This window comes from Melanotaenia boesemani, chromosome 4, assembly GCF_017639745.1.
Source record: "Melanotaenia boesemani isolate fMelBoe1 chromosome 4, fMelBoe1.pri, whole genome shotgun sequence".
In the NCBI taxonomy this organism is placed as follows: domain Eukaryota; kingdom Metazoa; phylum Chordata; class Actinopteri; order Atheriniformes; family Melanotaeniidae; genus Melanotaenia; species Melanotaenia boesemani.
The window spans coordinates 32415955-32439638 of record NC_055685.1 but is presented as its reverse complement, the minus strand read 5'-3'; positions in this window follow the sequence as shown (position 1 = coordinate 32439638).

Sequence of the window (23684 nt, the reverse complement as noted above, 5' to 3'; positions counted from 1 at the left end):
GAGGTAGCCCACAAATCAGAGGGAACCTGAGAGAGGGCTGGGGGAACAGGTGGCAAGGGTGAGTCAGCAGATAAACATGTCAGAAAATCATCATCTACCAACTGAACACTTTTCTGGCAATGAATCACAGAGAGCATGCTCTGCTTAAACACACCCAGCCTTGGAGAAAACAAAACTGCTGAGTCATGAGTGGATTTCCACTGAGACTCTCTGAGAGCAGTAGCAACAAAGGGGCCCAAATCCTTCCACTCAGTCGAGTGGGACTTGGAAAGAGACACGTGTGGGTGTGTGTGAAGTTTAAACAACTTCTGTTGGTCAGGACAAACTTTGGACAAAAGAAAGGAATGTGTAAATGGATGCTCACCTTGTACTGAGCAGGTTAAAGGTACCGTGAATTTTTCTTTGTCATGATGGCCTCCAGCAGACACAGAAATAACAGTCTTACCACTGAGTGGTGGTGTGGGATTTAGGGTGCCTGTCTTAAGAACTGAGTGAGTTGCACCACTGTCAACCATAAAAGAAACTGGTTGATTATTTACAGACAATGTAAACAAAGGAAAACGTTTATAAGCTATAGCAGCTAAATGAGTGTATGTGTGTGTGTATGTGTGTGTGTGCATTTCACTTCCCTCAACAGTTGCTGCAGCGAAAACTGTGGTGGGTGGAGAAAAAAGCTCCTCTGGAGTCCTGTCTCCCGGGTCCGCCCCTCAGTCAGCCTGCTGGTATTCCTTCTGGTGGGTGGGCCCATTATCCTGAGGGCAGTTATCCTTCCAGTGTCCATATTGGCCACAGCGATGACACGGCCCATGTCGTTGTGGGCAGTTATCCTTCCAGTGTCCATATTTGTCACAGCGATGACACGGCCCACGCTGTTGTTGGTTGCCGCCCCTCTCTCGTCTTCCTCTGCCCCTTCCTCTGCCTCTCCTATCCCTATTGGATTGTGGCTGATTTTGGGAGGTGAACAGAGTCAGGGCTGTTGACATCTGTTTTTCTTTCTTGGATTCAGCTTTTTTCTTGTTTTCATCCATGTCAGGAAGATTTTTAGCATGTTCCATGATTTCAGAGGGGGACCAAGGGCGATAAACCAATATGGGGCCGGTGGGTCCTGATACTTCCACCATGGGGGCACTAAAAACCTCAGTGTCTTCATCTTCAGCAGTATTTTGTCCCAAAAATAGGCCCTTTGCAGTCTGTCCAAATTTGTAGAAAGGGGAGGTTGCTGACACCTCCGGTCCGTAGATCTTCCCGGACTTGGTACGTGAAGGGCTGGTCATGTCTGCTGACGGTCTTTCGGTTCCCCCTGTAGCTTGGCCATGGTTGGAGTCAGTGGGACCCGATGTCTCATCTCTCCATCGGTCCTCTGGATGACGCTGCTGAGGCTGCTGGGGCTGTTGTAACACCGGGGGACAGGAGTCCAGATCTGGATCCACCTTCAGCGCCTGTAATCGTTCCTGCAGTGAACGATATGGAGAGGGTTGTGAATGTCCTAAATTATTATTATATGGTGGAGGTGCACTAGGCAGGGATGCATTATCCCTCCTGTTTCCTATATCTCCAGTCATATCTAATCCCCCACCCATTTCTTTAGTATTAGCTTTCCTAACCCTACATTCACTCTCATTTTTCCACATTTCAATGCATTTAGTATGCCGTTCCCACTTCTCTACATCCGTTGCCTTGATTTTCTTTTTTTTCTTTTTCTCATCCCAGTCCTTCTGTGCTGCCTCATTCAGCTTATCTAATTCCTTCTTACTCAAACTCCCGTTCTCTGGAAAACCATGTTTCTTTGTCCAGTAAGTCATGCAGTCCGTACAGTCAGGTCCATATTTCTTTTTCATATCTCTTAAGATTTGGGAGTCCCATTTACTCTCCTTCCCCGTCACAGCTGTGTTTCCCATTATGCAGCTAGGACGTCTCCTTGCTGGATTTTTCTTCTTCGAGGAGCCCAAACTCAGGCACAAAAATTGACTAAAACGCCTATTATTACCACCGAAGTTTTCACCTCAGTGCCGGACTAACTCTACTCTACCGCAATAGAATAGTAATCTACCTTGCCTCACAAGATAGCGGGACCCTGCGAAAAGGAGCAGTAAATGGGAGTCTGATATGAAAACTTCTCACCGTGTGTGATTCTGGATGCTGCTCCACATGCAGACTTCGTTCTGGATATCAGTGGTGCCTGAACGGAGTTCCTCCGCCGTCCCCTGATGGTTAAGGCTGACCCAGGGGCTGAAGTATCCTTCAGGATGATCAATCACGGGTTCTGGTCCTCCGGTCAGTCACTCAAGATATCCTGTTCGTGACGCCAAATTGTTGTGGAATTTTTAGTTATCAAAGATCACACACTAAGTGAGAATCGAACAAAGTAGTTTTATTAAGAGCCGGCCGGCAATGAGAGTCACACAGTCAAAGGAGTTTGTCTGCGAGAGTCTGCCAGATACAAGTGAGCTTAGTTAATATACCAGGCATGAGCTGATAACATCACAGTAGGAGGTCATTGTTTTAAATTTCTCACATAGCTGTTAACAAATGTTACGGAGTGAAGGGTGCAAAGGAGGAAGCTCATTAAACTCTCAACATCTGTTGGGGGGATGAGAAAGGGGGGGAAGGTGTGAGAAGGAGTTCTTATCTAAATACACAGACATACAAAGTGTAACCTACAAACTATAAGGGTATATGAATAAATTTTCCATTACACATCACATAATAAAGCAGCCCAGTCTGATTCCTTGCTTTGGGGTCCTGTGCTGCATTTTTTTAACTTGATATCAAAATTGTAAACTTCTTACACTCTGTTTCCACCTTCATTGCCTCCATCCTAATTGATTTCCATTAGGTGAAGCATTTGATTTTTCTTCATCGATCAATGGAGACCAAAGCTGTTGCCTGAATTTAACTTTATTTTCAGCCTGCATGGATGTGTAACCTTTCCAAAATATGTGGTTTGCAAGAGTTTTATAAGTGAAGCAAAGCAGTGTAAAAAGAACATTCCTGCACGTTTCATTGCACTTGAATGCAGAAAATAGCACACAATTCTTCTTTAAAATATTATAAAAGTGCACAGATTGACAACTGCAGACAACGGCTTGTGTCATATTAGACAATTCAGTTCAAAGGTTTGGACCAAGGCAAGCAAGTCATTAATCTGCTTTTCCCCCTATGTCCCCCTTACTTTCATCACTGATTGCAACCAAAGGAAGAACAGTGGACAACTCTGCTGTATTTAAGCCAAAGGCCTGTTTACTTGTTATGAGTTTTTAAAAACTAGTACAGACAGAGCTGTAAGCTGTTATCTTTCTTGTGACTTGAGTAACAAAATAAAGGATTTTAGTTTCTGTATGTGCACACATTTGGTTGGGTTGTGTGGCCTGCAGCTTGGCAGCTTTATAGGTAATGGCTGCAACTATGTATCAGGAAGAGCTGTGTATTCACTCTCCTCTGTGACCTTTTTCATGTTGTTTCTCTCAGCAGGAAATGCAATATTGCCACTGCCTAGGGCTGCTGAGCTTCTAATGTGGTTACTATTGTCTTTTCTCCGACATCCACCCACATGTCACTATCTCTCCATCTCATTCTGTCCTGATTCATTCTTGTCGCCCAGGGTTCTCCCATCTCTTTACCCTGTTAAGACATTTCAATATTTTATTCATCTTCTTTTTTTTCTTCATCCTCCATCTTTCCAAATCATAGTTCAATCTCTACACTTGGTCAGACTACATTCAGAGAAATGTTTGAAAATAATTAGACCAATTTCTACTTGTGATTTTAACATCTGAGTGATTGCAGGTGAGGATGTCTTTTTTATTCACCTAAAGCGCTGGCTGGGCTGTGCAGAAAGAGAGCAAAGGCAAGTGCAAATAGAGAAATAGAAATTAAATTAAATTCATAAAAGAGAGAAAAAAGATTATTTCCAACTGATGAAAGGAGACATAAGAGAGAGAGAGAGAGAGAGAGAGAGAGAGAGAGAGAGAGAGAGAGAGAGAGAGAGAGAGAGAAGTCAGGGCTTGCCGTTGTTGTTGTTGGCTACTCCTCCCTGCGCTGTCCCTGTCATTTACAAAGTAGCCTATCAAACATCCCTGAACCTAATGCATGGAAGTAGAGCCACCTCACAGAGCCTCACTGCATACATGCATGAATGACCATCTCTATTTGCTGTCCATCACACAAAAACACACACTTATAAGTAAAGGGTTAACTATGCAGTAGCAGAAACACTGGTTCAGGATGAGGTGCTTGCTCACTCTGTCTGCATCCTGATTTGGTAATTTATGGCCTGTGATTACCTCAGTAGCTTCCACACACACAGATATATACTTCAGTGGCTTGCAGTATTACCACAGCTGTCCCTTTTAGTGCTGCAGTATGAACCACTGGAGCAAGTGATAAGTTGGGACGAGAGAGGGAGAGGACTGAATGCAAGAAAGTAGCAAAGTAGAGAGGGACAGGAGCTGGCATATTTTTATTTCTTCTGCATCCGCAAGGTGTTATCAGTGAGAAAAGACCACCACAGCATGTAATAAGGGAGGGCCATAAGATGGAAAGCAAGGAAAATAAGGAGCAGAAGGATTAACTGAAAGGAAAAGACTGAGAGGAAAATGAAAAGTAAACCCTACATGGTGTCATACTCAACAAGAGTCTCCAGAAAAAGTGAATTAACTTATATGCAGAGACAGCCATAAGGTAGGGAGATTGCACAGAGACAGAGGGATCATTCTTTCCCAGTATAAACCTGTGGTTCTTTGGGGAAATTATGAGGGATGCAAGGGGGGCAGTAAAATAGAAAGGCCTCCAAGGTTGTGTATGTGGAGAGGTGGACTAACAAATGTAGTGGTATAAATAGCAAGTTCAGGCAAAAATTCAGAAATATTAGAGAGTAGAAGAAGAAGAAATTGAAACACTTATATCACTGAAAGAAAGTCTTGGCATGAAGGACAGAGAAAGCAGTTTGAAAGAGGCAGTGTTTTATATTTCAAGATGTGAACTGTTTAAAAAATGAGTTCTTGCTTGTTACTGTCGAGCAAATGTGGCCTCAGGCTCTGTCCCTGGTGCTGAATCAGAGGGAGCATGTTGCATGCAACAGGACTGAATTGCTCCATCTGTTTTCACTTTCTGGGAAAGAGCGTACAGACAACAGAAGGAATGATGGAACAAAAGGATGACAGCATGATGAATAGACAGTGTTAGACTTCATATAAACTACATGTCAAACCATGCTGAAGCTTCAGCAGCTGAAATAAAGACAGGAGAGAAGAACTGGCAGCTGAGCTAGTCAAAGACAACAGGAAAGATGTATAAGCAAGGGAAATAAAATAGAAAGAGGACATTTTAAAATTTCTTTCCCTCTGAATATTATCTGAATATCTTTTTGTAATGTTTTTGCTGACAGATATGCCATTACTATTGTCTTATGAACTGTTGGCCAATATTATGTCCTGCTAGAATAGCTGCAAAGGCAAGATAGCGAACACCTGTGTTAGCTCACCATTTTTATTTACGTTGTACACAAATGATTGTGTCAGCTCCCTTTCGGGCAATTATGTGGTGAAGTTTTCAGATGACACAGAAATCCTCAATCTGCTAAAAAAGTAATAGCAAAGTTATAAGCGAAGCATGTGCAATGTAAAATATGCCTTCCATGGCAGTACAATAGTGATGTCCTGGCATCTTAAAATCAAAATCACAATCAGAATCAGAATACTTTATTGATCCTGGCAGAAATTGTTTACACATAGTTGCCCCATACCAAATAAAGAAATGATAAGATAAAGATAAAAGTCTCAATAAGAAAAAGTACAAATTACAGTCTATATGAACAGATACAGAATAAATCCTGCCAGTGAGTACTATGTACATTATTATCAATATGATAAACAATAAAATGTAAATGTAGTGCAAAGTGCAAATGTATATCAGTGGATGTGGCTGCTATATGGAGGAGTTGTATGGTTTGATAGCCACTGGTAGGAAGGACTTCCTGTGTCATTTAGTGGAGCATTTAGGTGGTATCAGTCTCTCACTGAACATGCTCCTGTGACTGATCAGCAGGTTGTGAAGTGGGTGGGAGGTATTGTTCAGTATTGTCTTTATTATAGACGACATTCTCGTCTCCGACACCTCCGTCAGAGAGTCCAGCTCCATCCCTGCAACATTACTGGCTGGAATCAGTTTGTTCAATTTATTTGTGTCTGTAACTCTCAGCCTGCTGCCCCAGCATGCAACAGCATAGAGTATAGCACTGGCCACAACAGACCCATAAAACATCCTAAGCAGTGTTTGGCAAATGTTAAACGACCTCTAAAAATAGAAATGGCTCCTGTCCTTCTTCTAAAGTGCAGTAGTGTTCTTAACTCAGTCCGGATTATTGTCAATATGCACTCCAAGGTATTTGTAATCCTTCACCACTTCCACATTAATGCCCTGTATTAAAACAGGTGTCGCTGGTGTTTTGGATCTCCTGAAATCCACAATGCACTGGTTGATCTACGTTCCTACCCTCAACTATAGTCACAAGCTGTGGGTAGTGACCAAAAGAACAAGATTGCAAATACAAGCGGCCGAAATGAGTTTTCTCTGCAGGGTGCTTTCTCTTAGAGATAGGGTCAGAAGCATGGTGATCCGGGAGGGGCTCAGAGTAGAGCCGCTGCTCTTCCACATCGAGAGGAGCCAGATGAGGTGGCTCAGGCATCTGGTCAGGATGACTTCTGGACGCCTCCCTGGTGAGATGTTCTGGGCACGTCCCACTGGAAAGAGGCCCTGGAAAGACTCAGGACACGCTGGACGGACTACATCTTGCGGTTGGCCTGGGAACGCCTTGGGATCCCCCCGGAGGAGCTGTTGAATGTGGCTGGGGAGAGTGAAGTCTAGGTTTTCCTGCTTAGGCAGCTGCCCCCGCGACCCCACTCCAGATAAGCAGCAGATAATGGATGGATGGTTGGAAAATCAACAATCAGTTCCTTAGTATTTGTCACAGTAAGCTGCAGATGATTCTGCTCACACTATGTGACAAAGGAGTCCACAGCAGTGTGATATTCCTCCTCATCTCCTCAACTGATACATCCAACTACAGCAGAATCATCAGAAAACTTCTGAAGGTGGCAGGTCTCTGTGGAGTAGCTGAAGTCAGATGTGTAAAGGGTGAAAAGAAAGGGGGAGAGGACAGTACCTTGTGGTGCCCCAGTGTTGCTGACCACCGTGTCCGACACACAGTGCTGCAGATGCACATACTGTCCTCTTCCGGTCAGGTAGTCCACAGTCCAGGACACGAGAGAATCATCCACCTGCATCGCTCTCAGATTCTCAACCAGGAGGATGGGCTTGATTGTATTGAATGCACTGGAAAAGTAAAAAAAACATAACCTTCACAGTGCTCGTCGGCTGGTCCAGGTGGGTGTAGACATGATTGAGCAGGTAGATGATGTCATCCTCAACTCCAAGACAAGGCTGGTATGTGAACTGAAGGGGATCCATATGTGGTCTAACCATTGGTCAGAGTTGATCCAGTATGAGTCTCTCAAGGGTCTTCATGACATGCAAAGTCAGTGAATGGGCCTCTAATCCTGGGGCCACCGGGACATGGGGTCTTTGGTACTGGAGCATTGTGGCCAGTTCAATTTCTGACAAAGAGTTGTCTCTGTAAGCTAATTGGCTAGTTAGCTACTAACATTAACGTGAACAGTAAGCTACTTAAGCTACTTGTACTGATAGCTGTAATGTTCACAGTGATGGCGATTCCATTGTTCTTAGCACACATATGTCATGTCTTTGCTGTAATTTTATAACAGGAGTTTCATGTTTCAGTAGGAAATGTGATAGCGCTTTGTTTAATAACGCTATGTTACAGTCTTTAAAAAATGTGTTCATTTTTAATGGATGAGTTTGTTACCAATCTCACAACATGTGCACCTTGGCAAGCAAATATATTAAACAAATCAATCTTGAACATGTTGGTGATGGACATAAGACCTGTGTCTATGGTTGGCAATCAAAGAGATGATCTAGCAGTTCAACCCAGAAAACCATGATATGTACCTACCAGTACAACCTTTAGAACTATAAGTGAGCTGTCATCCTAATTGTCTTTATTATTAGAATGCACATAACACTTACAGATAACACTTCAAGCTGGAAGCTAACATTAGTTATATATGAAAAGCTAAATGCTTTAAGCTACAATTTACATATGATCTGATTAGTCGACTAATCGCCAAAATAATTGGTAACATGTTGATTATCAAAATAATCGTTTGTGGCAGCCCTAATCGGCCCAATGAGACAGGTCCAACATGTTGAGTCAAAGTTTAACTTTTTTTCAACTCTTTTTAACTCTCAGTTAAAAAGAGTTAAAAACTCATTGAATGTGTTTGTAGCTCTCAGAAGAAAAGACACCCTAAGGACTGCTATTGGTAGCAGATTTCATAATGCTTCTTTAATATTAAAAAATAATAGATTTTTTAAACGTATTTTGAATGAATAGAAAGTGTCAGTGTGACAGAATTAGAGTGGTTCAGGGAGACATAAAGAGACATAATTTTCACACATGGATTGGCCACCACAAGGTCAAGCCCTAAATACAATTGGGAATCTATGGGATGTGCTTGAGAAGGTTTTGGGCTGTAGTCCAACTCTCCCATCATCATTACAACATCTCACAAAAAAAATAATGCAACTCTAGATAATGCAGAAGCTGGAGTTTAGATTTAGCTTTGATTATGTGTCATAATCAAAACAAAGGGGATCCAAGGGAATATTGGAGTAAAGGACTTTGTTGTTGAGTGGAATTTAGTACATTCTTGTTACTATCAGTATCCCATGAAAGACACACAAGTTAAAAGCTTTTTCAGATTGAGCTTTTAATATAATTATATGTAGAAAATGTAGAAAAAGTAGAGTGGCACTGTTAATAAGACTGAAAATATTCTTACAAACAAGACATGTACACTACCGTTCAAAACGGTAGTGTATATTGTTCCCTATTAGATTATTTTACTCGATACTAATGAGCAGAAACTGGATATAATGAGAACAACATGGGGCAAAAAAAAAAAAAAAAAGACTGATAGAATAAATTTGTGAAAGTTTTAAGACAAGAAAGCTTTGGTATGTTTTCCTTTCGTATGACCAGGGTCTAAATGATTCTACTCTTGATCTTGATAACAAGCCCGATAAAATGGACTTATCACATAAAATCGACTTGTCCTTATCTGATTACTTTTCTGTAGACTCTCCCATTTCTTTCTCGTCCTCCTTTTTCACTGCTGTTCCTCCGAGGTGCCATAAGTCCCAGGGAGGCAGATCCTAAACCCATGCAGATATAAAATACAATAATAGCCCCAATCGCAGAACAACAATATACTTAAAATCTTTTTCATAATCATCTATGACATTGGATATATGAAAAAGTTAGATTTGGGGATCCTTGTGCATTTACCTTAGAATACCTTCTTTTAAAAAAATAAGATCAAAAAGTTTTCTGTTTTATTGTTCAGTAGTAATTCAAAGCATTTGGCTGGTCTGTCAAACTAATTAGCTCTGCTTTTTAAAGTTATAACAGGACAAAAACTTTAATTAGTGCTTGAAATGTCTGAGTTACCTGATCAAAGCCTCATAAATCCTGGCCTAAGTGTGCTCTACTGAAATTATTTTTGTCCAAATGAAACCCAAAACTTGCATGAAATATTTAAAACTAAGTTTTAAAACTTTTAAAAATTATTTTTCTATTGAATTAATTGATTTTCATTTAATTTGGAGCACTATGTTATTTAGGTTGTTTTTCCAACTAAAAGTGTGCTTTGTTTAAACACACTGTTTAAACAGAAATCAAAGACTGTTTTCTTAGCTATGCATCGGCACACTCCCTTGTGTATCACTCAGTATAAATCCGTGATGTATATCTCTGAGTACACTGCACTGACCCAGTAAATTTTCAATTCTTATCATGCAGCAGTGCAGACTTGACTCTATTGAAGTTCATTTCTATCAGTCCTCCCACTGACCCTATGCAAATGCTATTTCCCTCTGTGATCATGTGACAGCTCTGTGGCAATATAAATAATGTATATAAGAGCAAAAGGAGCACATTACTGGGTGCCTTGTGCTTTATTTAATTCACTCATTAATTCAATATATATATATATATATATATATATATATATATAGAGAGAGAGAGAGAGAGAGAGAGAGAGAGAGAGAGAGAGAGAGAGAGAAAGAAAGAAAAAAAAAAGGAGGTTTAAACAGTGGACGTTCTGTGTGGAGTGTGCGTGTTCTCGCCTTCCCCATATATGTGTGGGTTCTCTCCGGGTTCTCAGGCTTCCCCCCACGGTCTAAAGACATGCATGTTAGGTTAATCTGTAACTCTATAACCCTCTCTCTCTATATTTATATATGAAGGGAAATGATGGGAACACTTAAACAACACAATGTAACTCCAAGTCAGTCACACTTCTGTGAAATCAAACTGTCCACTTAGGAAGCAACACTGATTGACAATCAATTTCACATGCTGTTGAAATTGAAAATGAAACAGATAACTGGTGGAAATTATGGGCAATTAGCAAGATACCCCCAATAAAGAAGTGGTTCTGCAGGTGGTGACCACAAACCACTTCTCAGTTCCTGCTTTCTGGCTGATGTTTTGGTCACTTTTGAATGCTGGCGGTGCTTTCACTCTAGTGATAGCATGAGACGGAGTCTACAACCCTCACAAGTGGCTCAGGTAGTGCAGCTCATCCAGGATGGCACATCAATGTAAGCTGTGGCAAGAAGGTTTGCTGTGTCTGTCAGTGTAGTGTCCAGAGCATGGAGGCACTACCAGGAGACAGGCCAGTACATCAGGAGACGTGGAGGAGGCAGTAGGAGGGCAACAACCCTCCGCCTTTGTGCAAAGAGAAACAGGAGGAGCACTGCCAGAGCCCTGCAAAATGACCTCCGTCAGGCCACAAATGTGCATGTGTCTGCTCAAACGGTCAGAAACAGACTCCATGAGGATGGTACAAGGGCTCGACGTCCACAGGTGGGGGTTGTGCTTACAGCCCAACTCCATGCTTACAGCCCAACTCTGTGCAGGACGTTTGGCATTTGCCAGAGAACACCAAGAATGGCAACTTTGCCACTGGCGCCTTGTGCTCTTCACAGATGAAAGCAGGTTCACACTGAGCACATGTGACAGACATGACTCTGGAGATGCTGTGGAAAACATTTTGTTGCCTGCAACATCCTCCAGCATGACCGGTTTGGCAGTGGGTCACACAGCCCTTCATGTGCTCGCCAGAGGTAGCCTGACTGCCATTAGGTACCGAGATGAGATCCTCAGACCCTTTGTGAGACCATATGCTAGTGCGGTTGGCCCTGGGTTCCTCCTAATGCAAGACAATGCTAGACCTCATGTGGCTGGAGTGTGTCAGCAGTTCCTGCAAGACAAAGGCATTGATGCTATGGACTGGCCCGCCCGTTCCCCAGACCTGAATCCAACTGAGCACATCTGGGACATCATGTCTCGCCCCATCCACCAACGCCACGTTGCACCACAGACTGTCCAGGAGTTGGTGGATGCTTTAGTCCAGGTTTGGGAGTAGTTTTTTTTTTTTTTTTTTTTGTAGTTTTTGTAAGTCATTTTGTTTAAATACAAACATCACAATTTCATCAAACAATATCAACTGGACATGCACAAAACAGTACAAAACAGCATAAGTAAGACATACTTGATGATTTTGGCAGCTTGTTCACAGACAAAGTGATGAGACAGACATTTTTGTAATGAACAGAGTCTCTGCTTTTAAATGACACCTTGTTTGTGTAGTTTCTTGAAGTGGAGAAATTAGCAGAAGCTCTAAGCTGTTCTCATGAATATGTTTTATGTGGATACCAATGCTTGGTAGAGTCTTTTAGCTGAGTTCATGTTCAGGATTGGTGATTCCTCCTGTGAGCAAAGAAAAAAAAAGATAAAAAATAAGAGCAGCACATAACGAGAACTTCTGGCACATAAAATGAGGCTCTGAGAACGTTCAGGTTGAAATTACTGAAACATCTCTGGACCCAAAATCTGCTTTTCCAGATGAGCAAAGATAATCTGTACTGCACATATCTCAGCTGCCCCCAATATAGGAGGCTCCCATGAAAATCAGTGAATCAGTGATTCTGAACTGACCCTTAAAATAACTTTAAATGTGCATTGTTGTCTTGTCTCTCTGTTCAAGAAGTTCCAGTGCCTGTTTCATAGTGTCATTTGACCCCCTTGGTCCACAATAGGATACAGTAGCCATGTGTTTAGCTGTTAAATCTACAACTCTTCATTTGAAGTTAGTATGTTTCACTCTGCCAGGTATAAGATGTCTTATCAGGTTTTGTTATATAGGCACAAGAAAAATTTTTGTCAAGATACCATGGTAATGCAGCTTCTGTTTTGTAATACACAGACATGTGACACATCAGGATGGCAGCTATATTGACATATTCAATCAGAAGAAAAGCCATAACAACACAATCAATAACAAAGAACACAACAGGACTACAGAAGTAAGTTTTATTGGCTCAGACAAAGGATCTGTCACATTTGCAATAGACATAGACAACGGACATGTAATAATGACTTTTGCATACATGATAAATGGAGATGGAGAAAAAAATGGAGAATTGTGAGTGTGTGTGTGTGTGTAGTCAGTTTTAATAAAGGAAAACGACAGTCATGTAAGTGAGAGGCTAAATTATCTTAATTGCTTTTTTTATGTAAAATTTTCCATCTATTACAAGACTAACTGTGTAAAAGCTTTTTGCCACCACAATGATGAGCAGCTTCAAATGAACAGAAAATCCCGTTTCTGGAGTGTGGTAAGGTGCAGTAGAGAGGGACTGAATGTGGAAATGGTTGTTAAGGGGACTTTCTCATAGGTAGTGCTCAGCAAAGCGAATCAGCTGAAGTGTGCACTTTACTAGCAGCGTCTGCTTAATGATGTAAGCTTCTCTTTCACATCTAGCGTTACATGAAGTTGAGGAATTTTAAGTGTGTCCCAAGGCAAAGACATCACACTGTCCATTTTCAGAACATACTTGAGGTTTTTCTATATCATGAAAAATTTCTTTATCTCTTTCTTTCACCCTGGGGGATGAGGAATTCAACCCTTTTTCATAGTAAGGTAGATATTTCTTTGCTGTTTCCCATCTTCAGATCATATAGCTGTTATGTAAACACAAGGAATTGACAGTTTTGGTAATGCATGTTGCTATGGGTTGTAATCCATATAAACCTGCCATTGCAGATGTAACAATATCCTCCCTAAATAAGCAGCAGCAGAGATGCTGCCTCTTTTGCTCACTACTTCCATTAACGCCGCACATGGGTCATAATTGTCTTCAAATCGGCTGTTGTTAATATCTATTTATGAACAGAATGTATTGAATAATTTACGGGAAGAAAAGCTCTAACTCTAACTAACTCTAATAACTGATGATTCAAAGGTGTTTTTCTAGAAACGCAATGTTATACCTGCTTAAATCAAAGTAATCAGGAGCTAAAATCAGATATGGTATAAAGTAGCTTAAAGTAGTTTTTGGGCACTTGATTTCTTAGTTGTCAAAGATGCCAGTTTAGAAAAGCATGCCCTGAAAAAGCAGGCATCTGTTGGACTGGGATCACATCCAGCTCGTCATGACAGACTCAAGCACAGAGCTGAGGTTCATCTCAGTTTCAGCTGTGTGCTGGTAGGGTGGAGACAGACGTTTGGTGTTACTGATGCTGCTTCAAGTGAACATGCAAGAGGAGAATTACACAAATTTACACAATCACTAGGAAATATTATAATTTGGTAATGAGCACCTTAGAAAGATGTTCACTTTAATCATGTGACAATTACTTTTTTTTTTTTTAATTTCTCATGAAAGCCAGGGGTATAACTAGTGGGAGGAAACCCTTTTGATTCTAGGCAAACTTATCAGATAGTATTAATATGGTTTTATACCTCAAGCATGCATTTATTTATTTGTTTATCAATTGATTCTTTGTAAATGACAATGATGTGTTCCCCCTCTGTGATACTGCAAGAAACCAAATGACTTAAGTATTGCTGACTTCACCCTCAAACTAATTAAGAAAAGGAAACATTGATTAAAAGAAAAATTAGCAGTTGGTTTAGTTAAATCCCCCAGATAATCCTGCATAATAAAACTGACACATGGACAGTATTTAGTCAATCAGATGTCATGTGTATTTCACCTTTTCTGCTGCTTTACAGTTAATGTATGGAAATTTGTTTTGTTGAATGATAAAACTACAAAATAAGAATAATAGACATTAATGAGATGAATTAAAATGATTAGAATGATGTAACAGATGAATGATGAAAGATAATTACAATATAAAAAGCATTCTCATTTAAAACAGAATGGAACAAATACTCAGCAGATTAAACATGTGACAAAAACATCTGTTAAAAAAACAGGTATGTCAGCATTAATTTGATCTGTTGTCATTTTTTTCTTTACCAGAAAAAAAAATAAATAAATAAATAAATAAAGTCTTACTCTATTAGGTGGGGTGGGGGTGTTAAACGGGTAACCCCACACTTACATTTATTATTACTATTACTAGTGCATTTTATCACTGTATTTTCTTGACTATTTTACTGTATTTTCACTATGTAATGTACCCTATTTCATTTTTTTTATTTAACTGTTATTTATCAGTAAATACTTTATTGTATTTGATTTATGCCACATTTATTAATACAGGGAGTCCCGTTGAGACACACATGCCTCATTTGTGAGACAGTTCTAATAACACAGAGCTTCAGTATTTCAAAATATTTTATAGGTTGAAAACAGACACATAAATGTAGGTAATTTATATAGTTTTTACTTGTTTTCATCAGGCGTCTCCATTAGAGACACTAAATCTTTCTCTGAGCTTATCAGGACCTCTGTTCAGTGAAGTCCTTTATCCCAGCTACTCTCCATAAATCCACCATGATCCCCCTACAATTTTCTTATTCTTTTCACATTTCTTTATCTCTGTTCATGCACCAACCAACATATCTCTTCTTCCTCTTTGTTTCTCCATCCTCTGCTCTCTGAACCCCAGGCACACGAGCTGAATTTTGACAAGACTACAATTCAGTCCAGGGACCAGACCAGGCTCGCCCATTTACAAATTAGGTCCTCCGATCCAGAAATGAGCCTTTTTTTATTATATATAATATATATTATTATAATTAATTATTATAAACTTATTATTATAATTTGTATACATCTGAAAATCATTTAAATTTATTTAACAGCTATTTTAAACAGCTATTATAATTCAAATCTATTGCTGTTTGTGCCCTTTTGGCGCTGAGAAAACTGATCTATTGAGATATTTACAACTTGTGTGAGACTGTATATTAAATCTATACATGGATTTATAATCATCAAATCTCGCGAGAACATAAATGGCACTTTATATTCTGTAAGTTATCGCGATATTTGGCGTGAAATCATTGGCTGGCTGTCATGAAGGAGTAGTAGACTGATACCTTTTGACAATAGACAAACGGAAATGTTTCAACAATAACATGAAGAAAAGAGCATGTTTCAAGCTTCAAGTTGCAAGAATCAACCACTTCCAGCAGCTTGGATGATTCCAGAAATGTAACCTAGCAAGATAGTAACCATAGCACCCACAGGTGTGTGCCCCACCTAATCCTCTTTGTCTTAAGTCATCATCTGTAGCTGGATTAAACTTAGTTCTTACTCATGATTACTGACTGTAGTAAGTTGAACATTACCTTTTTACAGACAGTATTTTTGTGTGTTTTTTGACAGGTTTATGTTTCCTTGATATTTTAAAGTGTTGAAGTTGCACAAAATTAAACATGATCAGTTTAGTTGCCTTTCTCTAATATGAATTTATACAAATTTATGGACCTGTTCAGGTTAGTAACTGAGCTCTTCTCAGTTCCTCTTTGACTGTATGTAGATGTTTTTTGAGAAGTAAAAGCATGATGAAAACGTCTGGACTCAGCATCTGTGTTGTTCTGTGTGAAATGTGATGCATGGTGCTGAAAATATCGCTCATAAAACCGTTGTTAAGTCTGATGATTGGTTGAGATTTGTAGTGAATGAAATGTTCATTTTTCTGTCAATCACAACTGATATCAGCTTGATCCAATTTAAGGCTACGTGTCGCTAAATTTTATTTATTTCATATTAGAGGAAAATGGTACTATATCCCTAATCTGCCTCAATATGGGTGATATATTGAATTATTAATCTAGAATTTTGCCTTATTTAAATTCAAAGAACACAGCTGACCTGTTACTGTGTCTTGGCGTCAGGACTGTGTGTATGTTAATATCAACGTCTAAATTGTTACAATTAAATGGTGATCATTGTTCAAGGACAACTGTCCCCACTTTGTCCCTCTACAATACTCCTTTATCCGCTAAAAAAAACTTCATAACTGCACACTGGAACAAAGGTCCTCACTATTTTGCATGGCAAAAGGTTTCTTTCTTTCATTAATAATCCATTCAAGGATTGAGGGATGGAGAAACCGAAACCACAGCATAATCTGTGTTTTTAAGCAGAAGTTGGAGAAGAGCGTGCTTACGCCACTGGCATAGGTGGAATGAAATCCTGTTTCCTAATTTCTTTTTTTGTGTGTGCTTGTATTGAGCGTTGCTGTACACGGCAGTATTTCACCTCATCAGACTGTTTGGATAAAACAATGACTGATGAAAAAGAAGATGGTCACTACTTAACTGCTGCAAGCTGAAATATTACTCCCCATCATGACAAATTAGTCCCACATTTCACCACTTTTCTGACATATGTGCACATTTTCTTTTGTGTTACTGCATTTATAGTTTTGTTTTGTTGTATGGGATTAAAATCTCCTTTAGAATTATTGTGACATTGACAAGACTAGACCCTTTAAGTACCCTTAAAGACATAACAAGACCTTATTTGGTTTGATCATGTGAGTTTTGGCATGCTATCAAAACAGTGCTCAACACTTTTGATTCATGAGGTTGATATAGAATCGAGCAGATGGACTCTAGCAGCACAACACTGTAAGGATTTAGCAGCTTTCTTCCTTTCTTTTTGTGTGTGTGTGTTTTGTTTTGTTTTTTTTTTTTTTTTTTTGTAAGTTACAATGCATGATTTTTCTGCTGCAACAATCTATGCTGCAACAAGAATAGTTTTTTTTTTCTTGCAAAATCATAATATGTATTGTGTTACGATCCCAGGCCTGCTGGCCGAGGTCGTATGGCTAACAGCAGCGTCCTCAACAAGAGATGGCAGCTCCGCCCGCTCACGCCCTTCTGGCTGCATCCTGATTAGGCTCCCTCTACACCTGGTCAGCTGCGTTGATCCCGCCTCCCCTCTCTGCCAGCCAATCCGTCACTCCAGTCGGGACTTCAAAAGGCAGGGGAATACAGCAATCGAGGCAGCTGTGTTCTTTCAGGATCACAGTGTGCCAGGCTGGGATTTGTGGTGGTTTAGAGATCGGTCTTCGTGCATGCTTAGTATTGGATTTGGATGCTCTTGGAGCTAGAACTTTGGAACTGTGAACAGAGAGTTCAGGGGTGATAACGAGCGGAGAAGCTCTCACCTTCTGTTTGTGTTAAGTTTCCTTTGTGTTTGGATTTAGATAGACGCTCACCTTTTTGTGAGTCGCTTTACGTTATTCCTTGTTGTACAGGTTTTGGTTAAGTTTCCTTTTTGTAATTATCAGTAACTTTAAATCGCGAGACGGACATTTTTAGTTTATTTTGGTATTACTGTTTAAACCGTACTAGACGGACACCTTTGGTTCATTCTGTTGTTTTGTTGTTTGTTTTTTTGTTTCTTTACCCTTGAACCTGGGAATTGTAATAAACATTAGTATTATTATTTTAGCAATGTGTCTGACTTTGTTTTGTTAGGGACCCAGATCCCCTAGATCGCCCCGGGTCATAACATATTGGACTAATATTAAATGAAATACTGCCACTGTAAGGTCTTTACCTAATTAAACATTTATGATAGATTTTATCTGAAAGTGTTGATGCTCTCCTGGCCTTCCCTTTAACTTGTAACCTGCATCTGTCTAACAAAAGAACAAATTTACTGAAATCAGGATAACAGATATGCTTTAAAAGAGAGGGCAACACAATCCTTCACAGCAGTAGATGAGGAGTTATTGCAGGAATAATATAATGCATGAAGGACTTTCACCACAGATGGTTTACAGCACTGGAGAGGAAAATGATCAAGTCTCAAATGTCATTTTAAAAGGCATCTGTTTAGGTGATGATTGGAACTTGCCTTAAAAAAACACCATCAACTTTATGAGTGCAAGGAAATAATGATTGCCTGCTGGTAGAGAAAATTGCCAATTACAAAGAGACAGGTATTGAAAGTAGAAAAGGTAGTCTTAGAAGAAGGACTTTTTCCCAATAGAGGATTGGATCCAGGGGCTTCTGTTCTGATGCTGGTCTGACAAGACTTGATTTTTTGGATATTCATGGAGAGAGGAGCAGAGTTATCAGCACTGCAAGAGGAGAAGAGCTTTAAAATCACTCTGCTACAAGATACAATACCATGGAGGATTGAGTGGGACACGTGGATCAAACCACCACAAAACCTGCAATGTTTTATGGTGTTCAAAGTTCTTTTGGCTCCAGAAACTAACTAATGAGAGGTCTAACAGCAAGTCATGACGGAAAAAGTACTAGATCTAGTACTAAATGCAGTCTTGTCGCATATCATGCCATCTCCTGTGGTTCTACTTCTATTTCGTCTTAGGTCAATTTATACATCACCTTTCTTTCTGCCCTTTTCACTCTTCTGGTCTTATTTCCCTCTTAGATAAAAGGTTAAGCTGTTGCAGGAAAACATATTCTCTGCTTAGTCACCATCCAATGATTAATAACTCAATTCAACTTTAATTTCCCTTCCTGAGAGGAGACAGAGGAAAAAGGAAACAGAAGCACAACGAGGAATCAAATAACAGCAAAAATCAAAGCAAGATAGGCGGCACAGAGTTTACGAGTGAATGGAAAACCAAATACCCCTGCTCAGTTATACAATGTATCTCCCAAGATGCACATTCTGAGCTCATGGGATATTTCAGTCAAGTCTACCTTTTGTTTAATAATTAACAAAGCTCCTATTGATGTTTTTCTTGCACAGAGTCCCACACTACATTAACCACAAAAGGCTTGAAAAAATAAGATCCCACGGTGTTATCTTCTCCATTTTATATGAGAGACAGAGCTTGGAGATGAATAGATAAAAGTGAATAAATTCATATACAGTCATTGATTTGAGTCCGTGTACAGTATGTCCTCTATATGCACTCTAAAGATGCTTACTGATGTTTGAGCCCAACAGCAACATATAAGGGTTCAAAACAAGTATTTCACATAAAAGATGGATTACTTAAAATAGCACAAGAAAAACATATAAATCTGAGTTTTCAAAGAAAGAGTGGGTAGACTGTGCTTAGAAATAAAGCAGCCCAACTATATAATATGGGTTGGTATTGAATACTGTCAGAGGGAAGAAGCACGCAGGGAACTGTAGAAGAAAGATGAGAGGAGAGAGCAAAACAAGTAAGAAGAAACTTGTACAATGTATGTTGGAAACTGAGACAGTTGGAGAACAACCAACAAAATATGACGAGAGAGTGTGATCCACACAGTGAGAGCGAAAAAGAGAGTGCTTCTGATTACAACAGAGGAAAGATTGTCTTGGTGACATATTAGTTCAATCAAAGTTGAAAATGAAAAGGCAGAAATATTCCACAGCGGTGTCTTCATTCATCCTAACTGGTGCCAGCCTTTCGTTTCCACCCCATGCACCATTATACATTACAACCTGCTCTCACAGGAAGATATGAAAAAAGAAAAGAAATCACTGTATTGATGCTGGAGGAAAGCCAGTGTGTAGTTATTGTCATTGTAACAAGTACATTTGTCCCAGAGTGATGTGATTCAGTGTCTTCACTACATTTTATGTATTTTCCAGAAACTTGTTTATCTTTAAGGAGACATATGATGCCTCAATCTGAAACCCTTTTCCTGATGCCCTGATGATTTCCCGCTGATAATAAATAATCTGAGGCAAGTTTTGGTCCTGATTACACAATGAGATATTACAAGTATTTCTATTTGAAAGACTCATTTCACTGGAGCTCATTTCAAAGTGTGAACATGACCCAGCTCAGAACCTGTGACAAAAACGGAGACGAGGCAGGATTTCAGTCAAATATGACAACAGTTTTTATAAAAAAAAGACATGCCCAACAAAACAAAGATATGAGGTGTGAAAGTCAGTAGTATCAGTGTTTCAACAGATCGATGGGTGTCAAATAGTGTCATGCAGTGATGAAAGTGTAAAACCCAAACTACAGCCAACCAAACAAAACAAGGTGCCAGTAACTAATGGAAGGAAGGATGGGGAAGAGGAGCAGCAGACAGTATTTAAGTACTGTCGGAAGAACTGACCAGGTGCTCCCTTTCATCCGGGGAGTCCACCCACCAATCCCTGCAAAACAAAGCAGAACAAGGACACAAAATAAAATCAGGCCCAACCAGTATGCGAGGGCGGTCACAGCTGATCTGATCCTTCTTTAATGTAATGGGTGCTGTTGCACATATCAGAAACAAGACACTTTCAGCAAACAGCAAACACCATAGGAGAAACATCACTATGGTCATGAACTTGTGAAGAGAATGCAGGAAATCACAAGTTATGGAGAAATAAACTTAAAATTCACTATGAGCTGTACAAACAAGCTTGTGTAATTTTAACAATGAGCTGTGGAAGGCCAGATAGCTGCATTTATCTGAAATAATTAACAAGAATGTCAATTATCCTTGCACTCTGTTTGGTATGACTGATAAACTTATAAATCCTCCCAAACAAATAAGCCCAAAACTTCTTTTTACTGAGAAATGCAATGAATTTGCCAATTTTTTTGGTGAAAAAAATCTAAGCAAGTATTTGAACAATTACATTAACAATAGAGCTGGTTGTGTACATGATTGCAAAATTAAAAAGCAAGTTATTCTCAGTCTTATGGTACATTCACATCAACACTTCTGAATCAAATCCTATTTAATATGTGTGGAGAGTCTGGTTCGTCATACTATACTATACTATACTATACTAGTACTATTTACTACAATGTAGCAGAAACCAATGAGGAAAATTTCTTTTTCACTGTTTGTCTTGTCTTTTCCTTCGGTAATTCTTGATGCAGCGCCACCTCAGGCAAGGAGGGGGTTTGGTTTGTTTAGTTAAGTGCAAAGTGAAAGCAAACTCAAACCAACTGAATGTTGCAGCAACTAGTTTCTAGAGAGTCTAGTGGGCTATAAGGTGTGAATGACAGCAATTTTACAGGCCAAGTCACACCATAACTCTCTCACATATCATTCATTCTTTCACTCTCCACACCACATTTTCCAATTCAGGGTCGGGGGAAGTTGGAGCCTTTAGCCTTGTTTCCACTAATGGGTGTGAGGCGGTGCAGGTGTGGATTTGGGTTGTAAACTGTAATTTTGTTGTATATGGTATCGTATTAAGGTATCATTAATGTATGAAGTGCAACTTAAAGGAGAAGGAAAGCTCCAAACTGAAGTGCCAAAAAGCTACAATCCTAAAAGTGCTCTTTTTTTTCAAAAGTGCATGACTATCTGTGATTGTGCATGAGTAAATTTCACATCCCTTTGTGTTATCTTTAGTCTTTACACATCTGCATGTGTCATTCCCAGAAGTGGACTGCCTGGAGCTTGTCGGCCAGCTGGCCCTCTGTGGAAGCTCTAACCCAATAAAATGCTGACAGACTGACAGGCAGCAGCTGCGTAACCTTGCCAGATCAGTCTGAAAGCAAACTTTCCCATTTGTTGTTCACTTTGCTGATTTTCTTTTGGTTCCTTACTTGACTCTAACCGTGTGCATATTAACAAGGATGACATAGAGGGACTTTAATGAGTACCTTAGGGAAAAATCTATTTTAATATGTTCAATAGTGTAGTTACACACTTTTAATAGACTAGTCTAAGTCATATAAGCCATTTAAAGACATTAATGATAATTTGATAGAAAATGTATAATATTAATAAATAAATATAAGTATTTTTAGGGACTTAATATGTGGAAACAAATTTAAAGGGTATTTTACATGTTGACATATTTCAAGTTTTTCATGTGTCATTTAAAGCCATTTATTCCTGTAAAATGTCAAAAAACTTTGAGGATTAGTCATTAAAATTTTAAGATGAAGACTAAGAAGTCTTTCAGACTTTACAACGAAGGCTGAATTCTGTCAGAAACATTAAGGTCCTGGGAAACATGTTGGTCGTATGGCTAATGATTATCATAATAACGAGGTTGGATGGGATTTTAGTTTGTTTGTTTTGTTTTTGTCAGCTTAATAGAAGTCAGTAAAGATTTAAAAAAAAAAAAAAGGCGCACAAAAGCATTTTGCTAACACCCAAGATGACTTCAGAAGCCATCACTCTGTGATATAGACATATAGAGTCTGCACTTTTTCCACTTTTCTCATTATGAAACCAGGTGAAACCTTACATTCAAAACACAAAGCAGATCCAGACTGTGGAAAGACAAATAAGCCCCCATCCTCCAGCCCCTGTTCTACATGAATATTTTAAGTTAAAGTGAGGCAGGAACAAGGAAAGTAACAGCATCGTTTGTCTTTTATCTAACATTTGCTAACAGCACAAGACAGAATGAAAGCCAAAAGAAATTTAAGCTCCTTAAAACCTCTATTACTAACAGCTTTACAGTATAGAGACACCAAATCTAACTAATGTAAAAAATGTTCATTTTGTTTAACTGCTGGGCAAAAGGACTATTTAAAGGCTATTTACAAACTATTTACAGTCTACAGAGGACGGAGAACATGGCGTCAGAGAACATCATTATGTTTTAGCAGGAGGCTGAGGCTTTTTAGATTTTTCAGAAATTATTTCTGGTCCGCTTCTTTTACTAGATTCCATATCTGCAGGCAGCTGCTCTTTTGCCGACATAAAATACCAAATGCTGTGCTGTTGTTTGGCAACCTTGGGGAGTCGCATATGATTGGTTAAGGAACCAGGAAGTAGGAAAGAGCTACACAGTGCACCGAAGTTATTCCGTCACATAACTCTTATTTTGAAAGGAGAAAAACTTGACAAAGACATTGTTGATGTAGAGAGACATTGTTTATAGGGAAGCTTCCTTTTATTCTTTGCAACAAATGAGAACATTTTAAATTATTTTTACAGAAAAAAATTTACTTATTTAGCCTTTAATTTTTTGTTTAATTTCCAATATAAAAATCTATTTGTAAAATTAATAATTTTTTTCCTGTGTATGATGTGAATGATGTGATATGGAAATACCTGTTGAAGTTAGCTTTAAAAGTTCATATTGCTCAAGAACAACACAACTGTGGTGCAATTTAAAAGAGTAAATGCTGGTAATCTTCTTACACAAACACATACCATATATTCACATCATGCTGCAGGATGCACACACTGTGGGGAATTACCTTTTCTCCAGGGTTTATGGTAGTCCATGTGCAGAGGGGAAATAAGGTAGTCAGAAATTATATTACCTGTTTGCCTGTGCACATGTCTCTGTGAGTGTGGAGAGACAAAAACGTATAAAACATAATAAAACAGATTTGTTTCCATACACAAAAAGAGATAAGGAAGAGAGCCTCT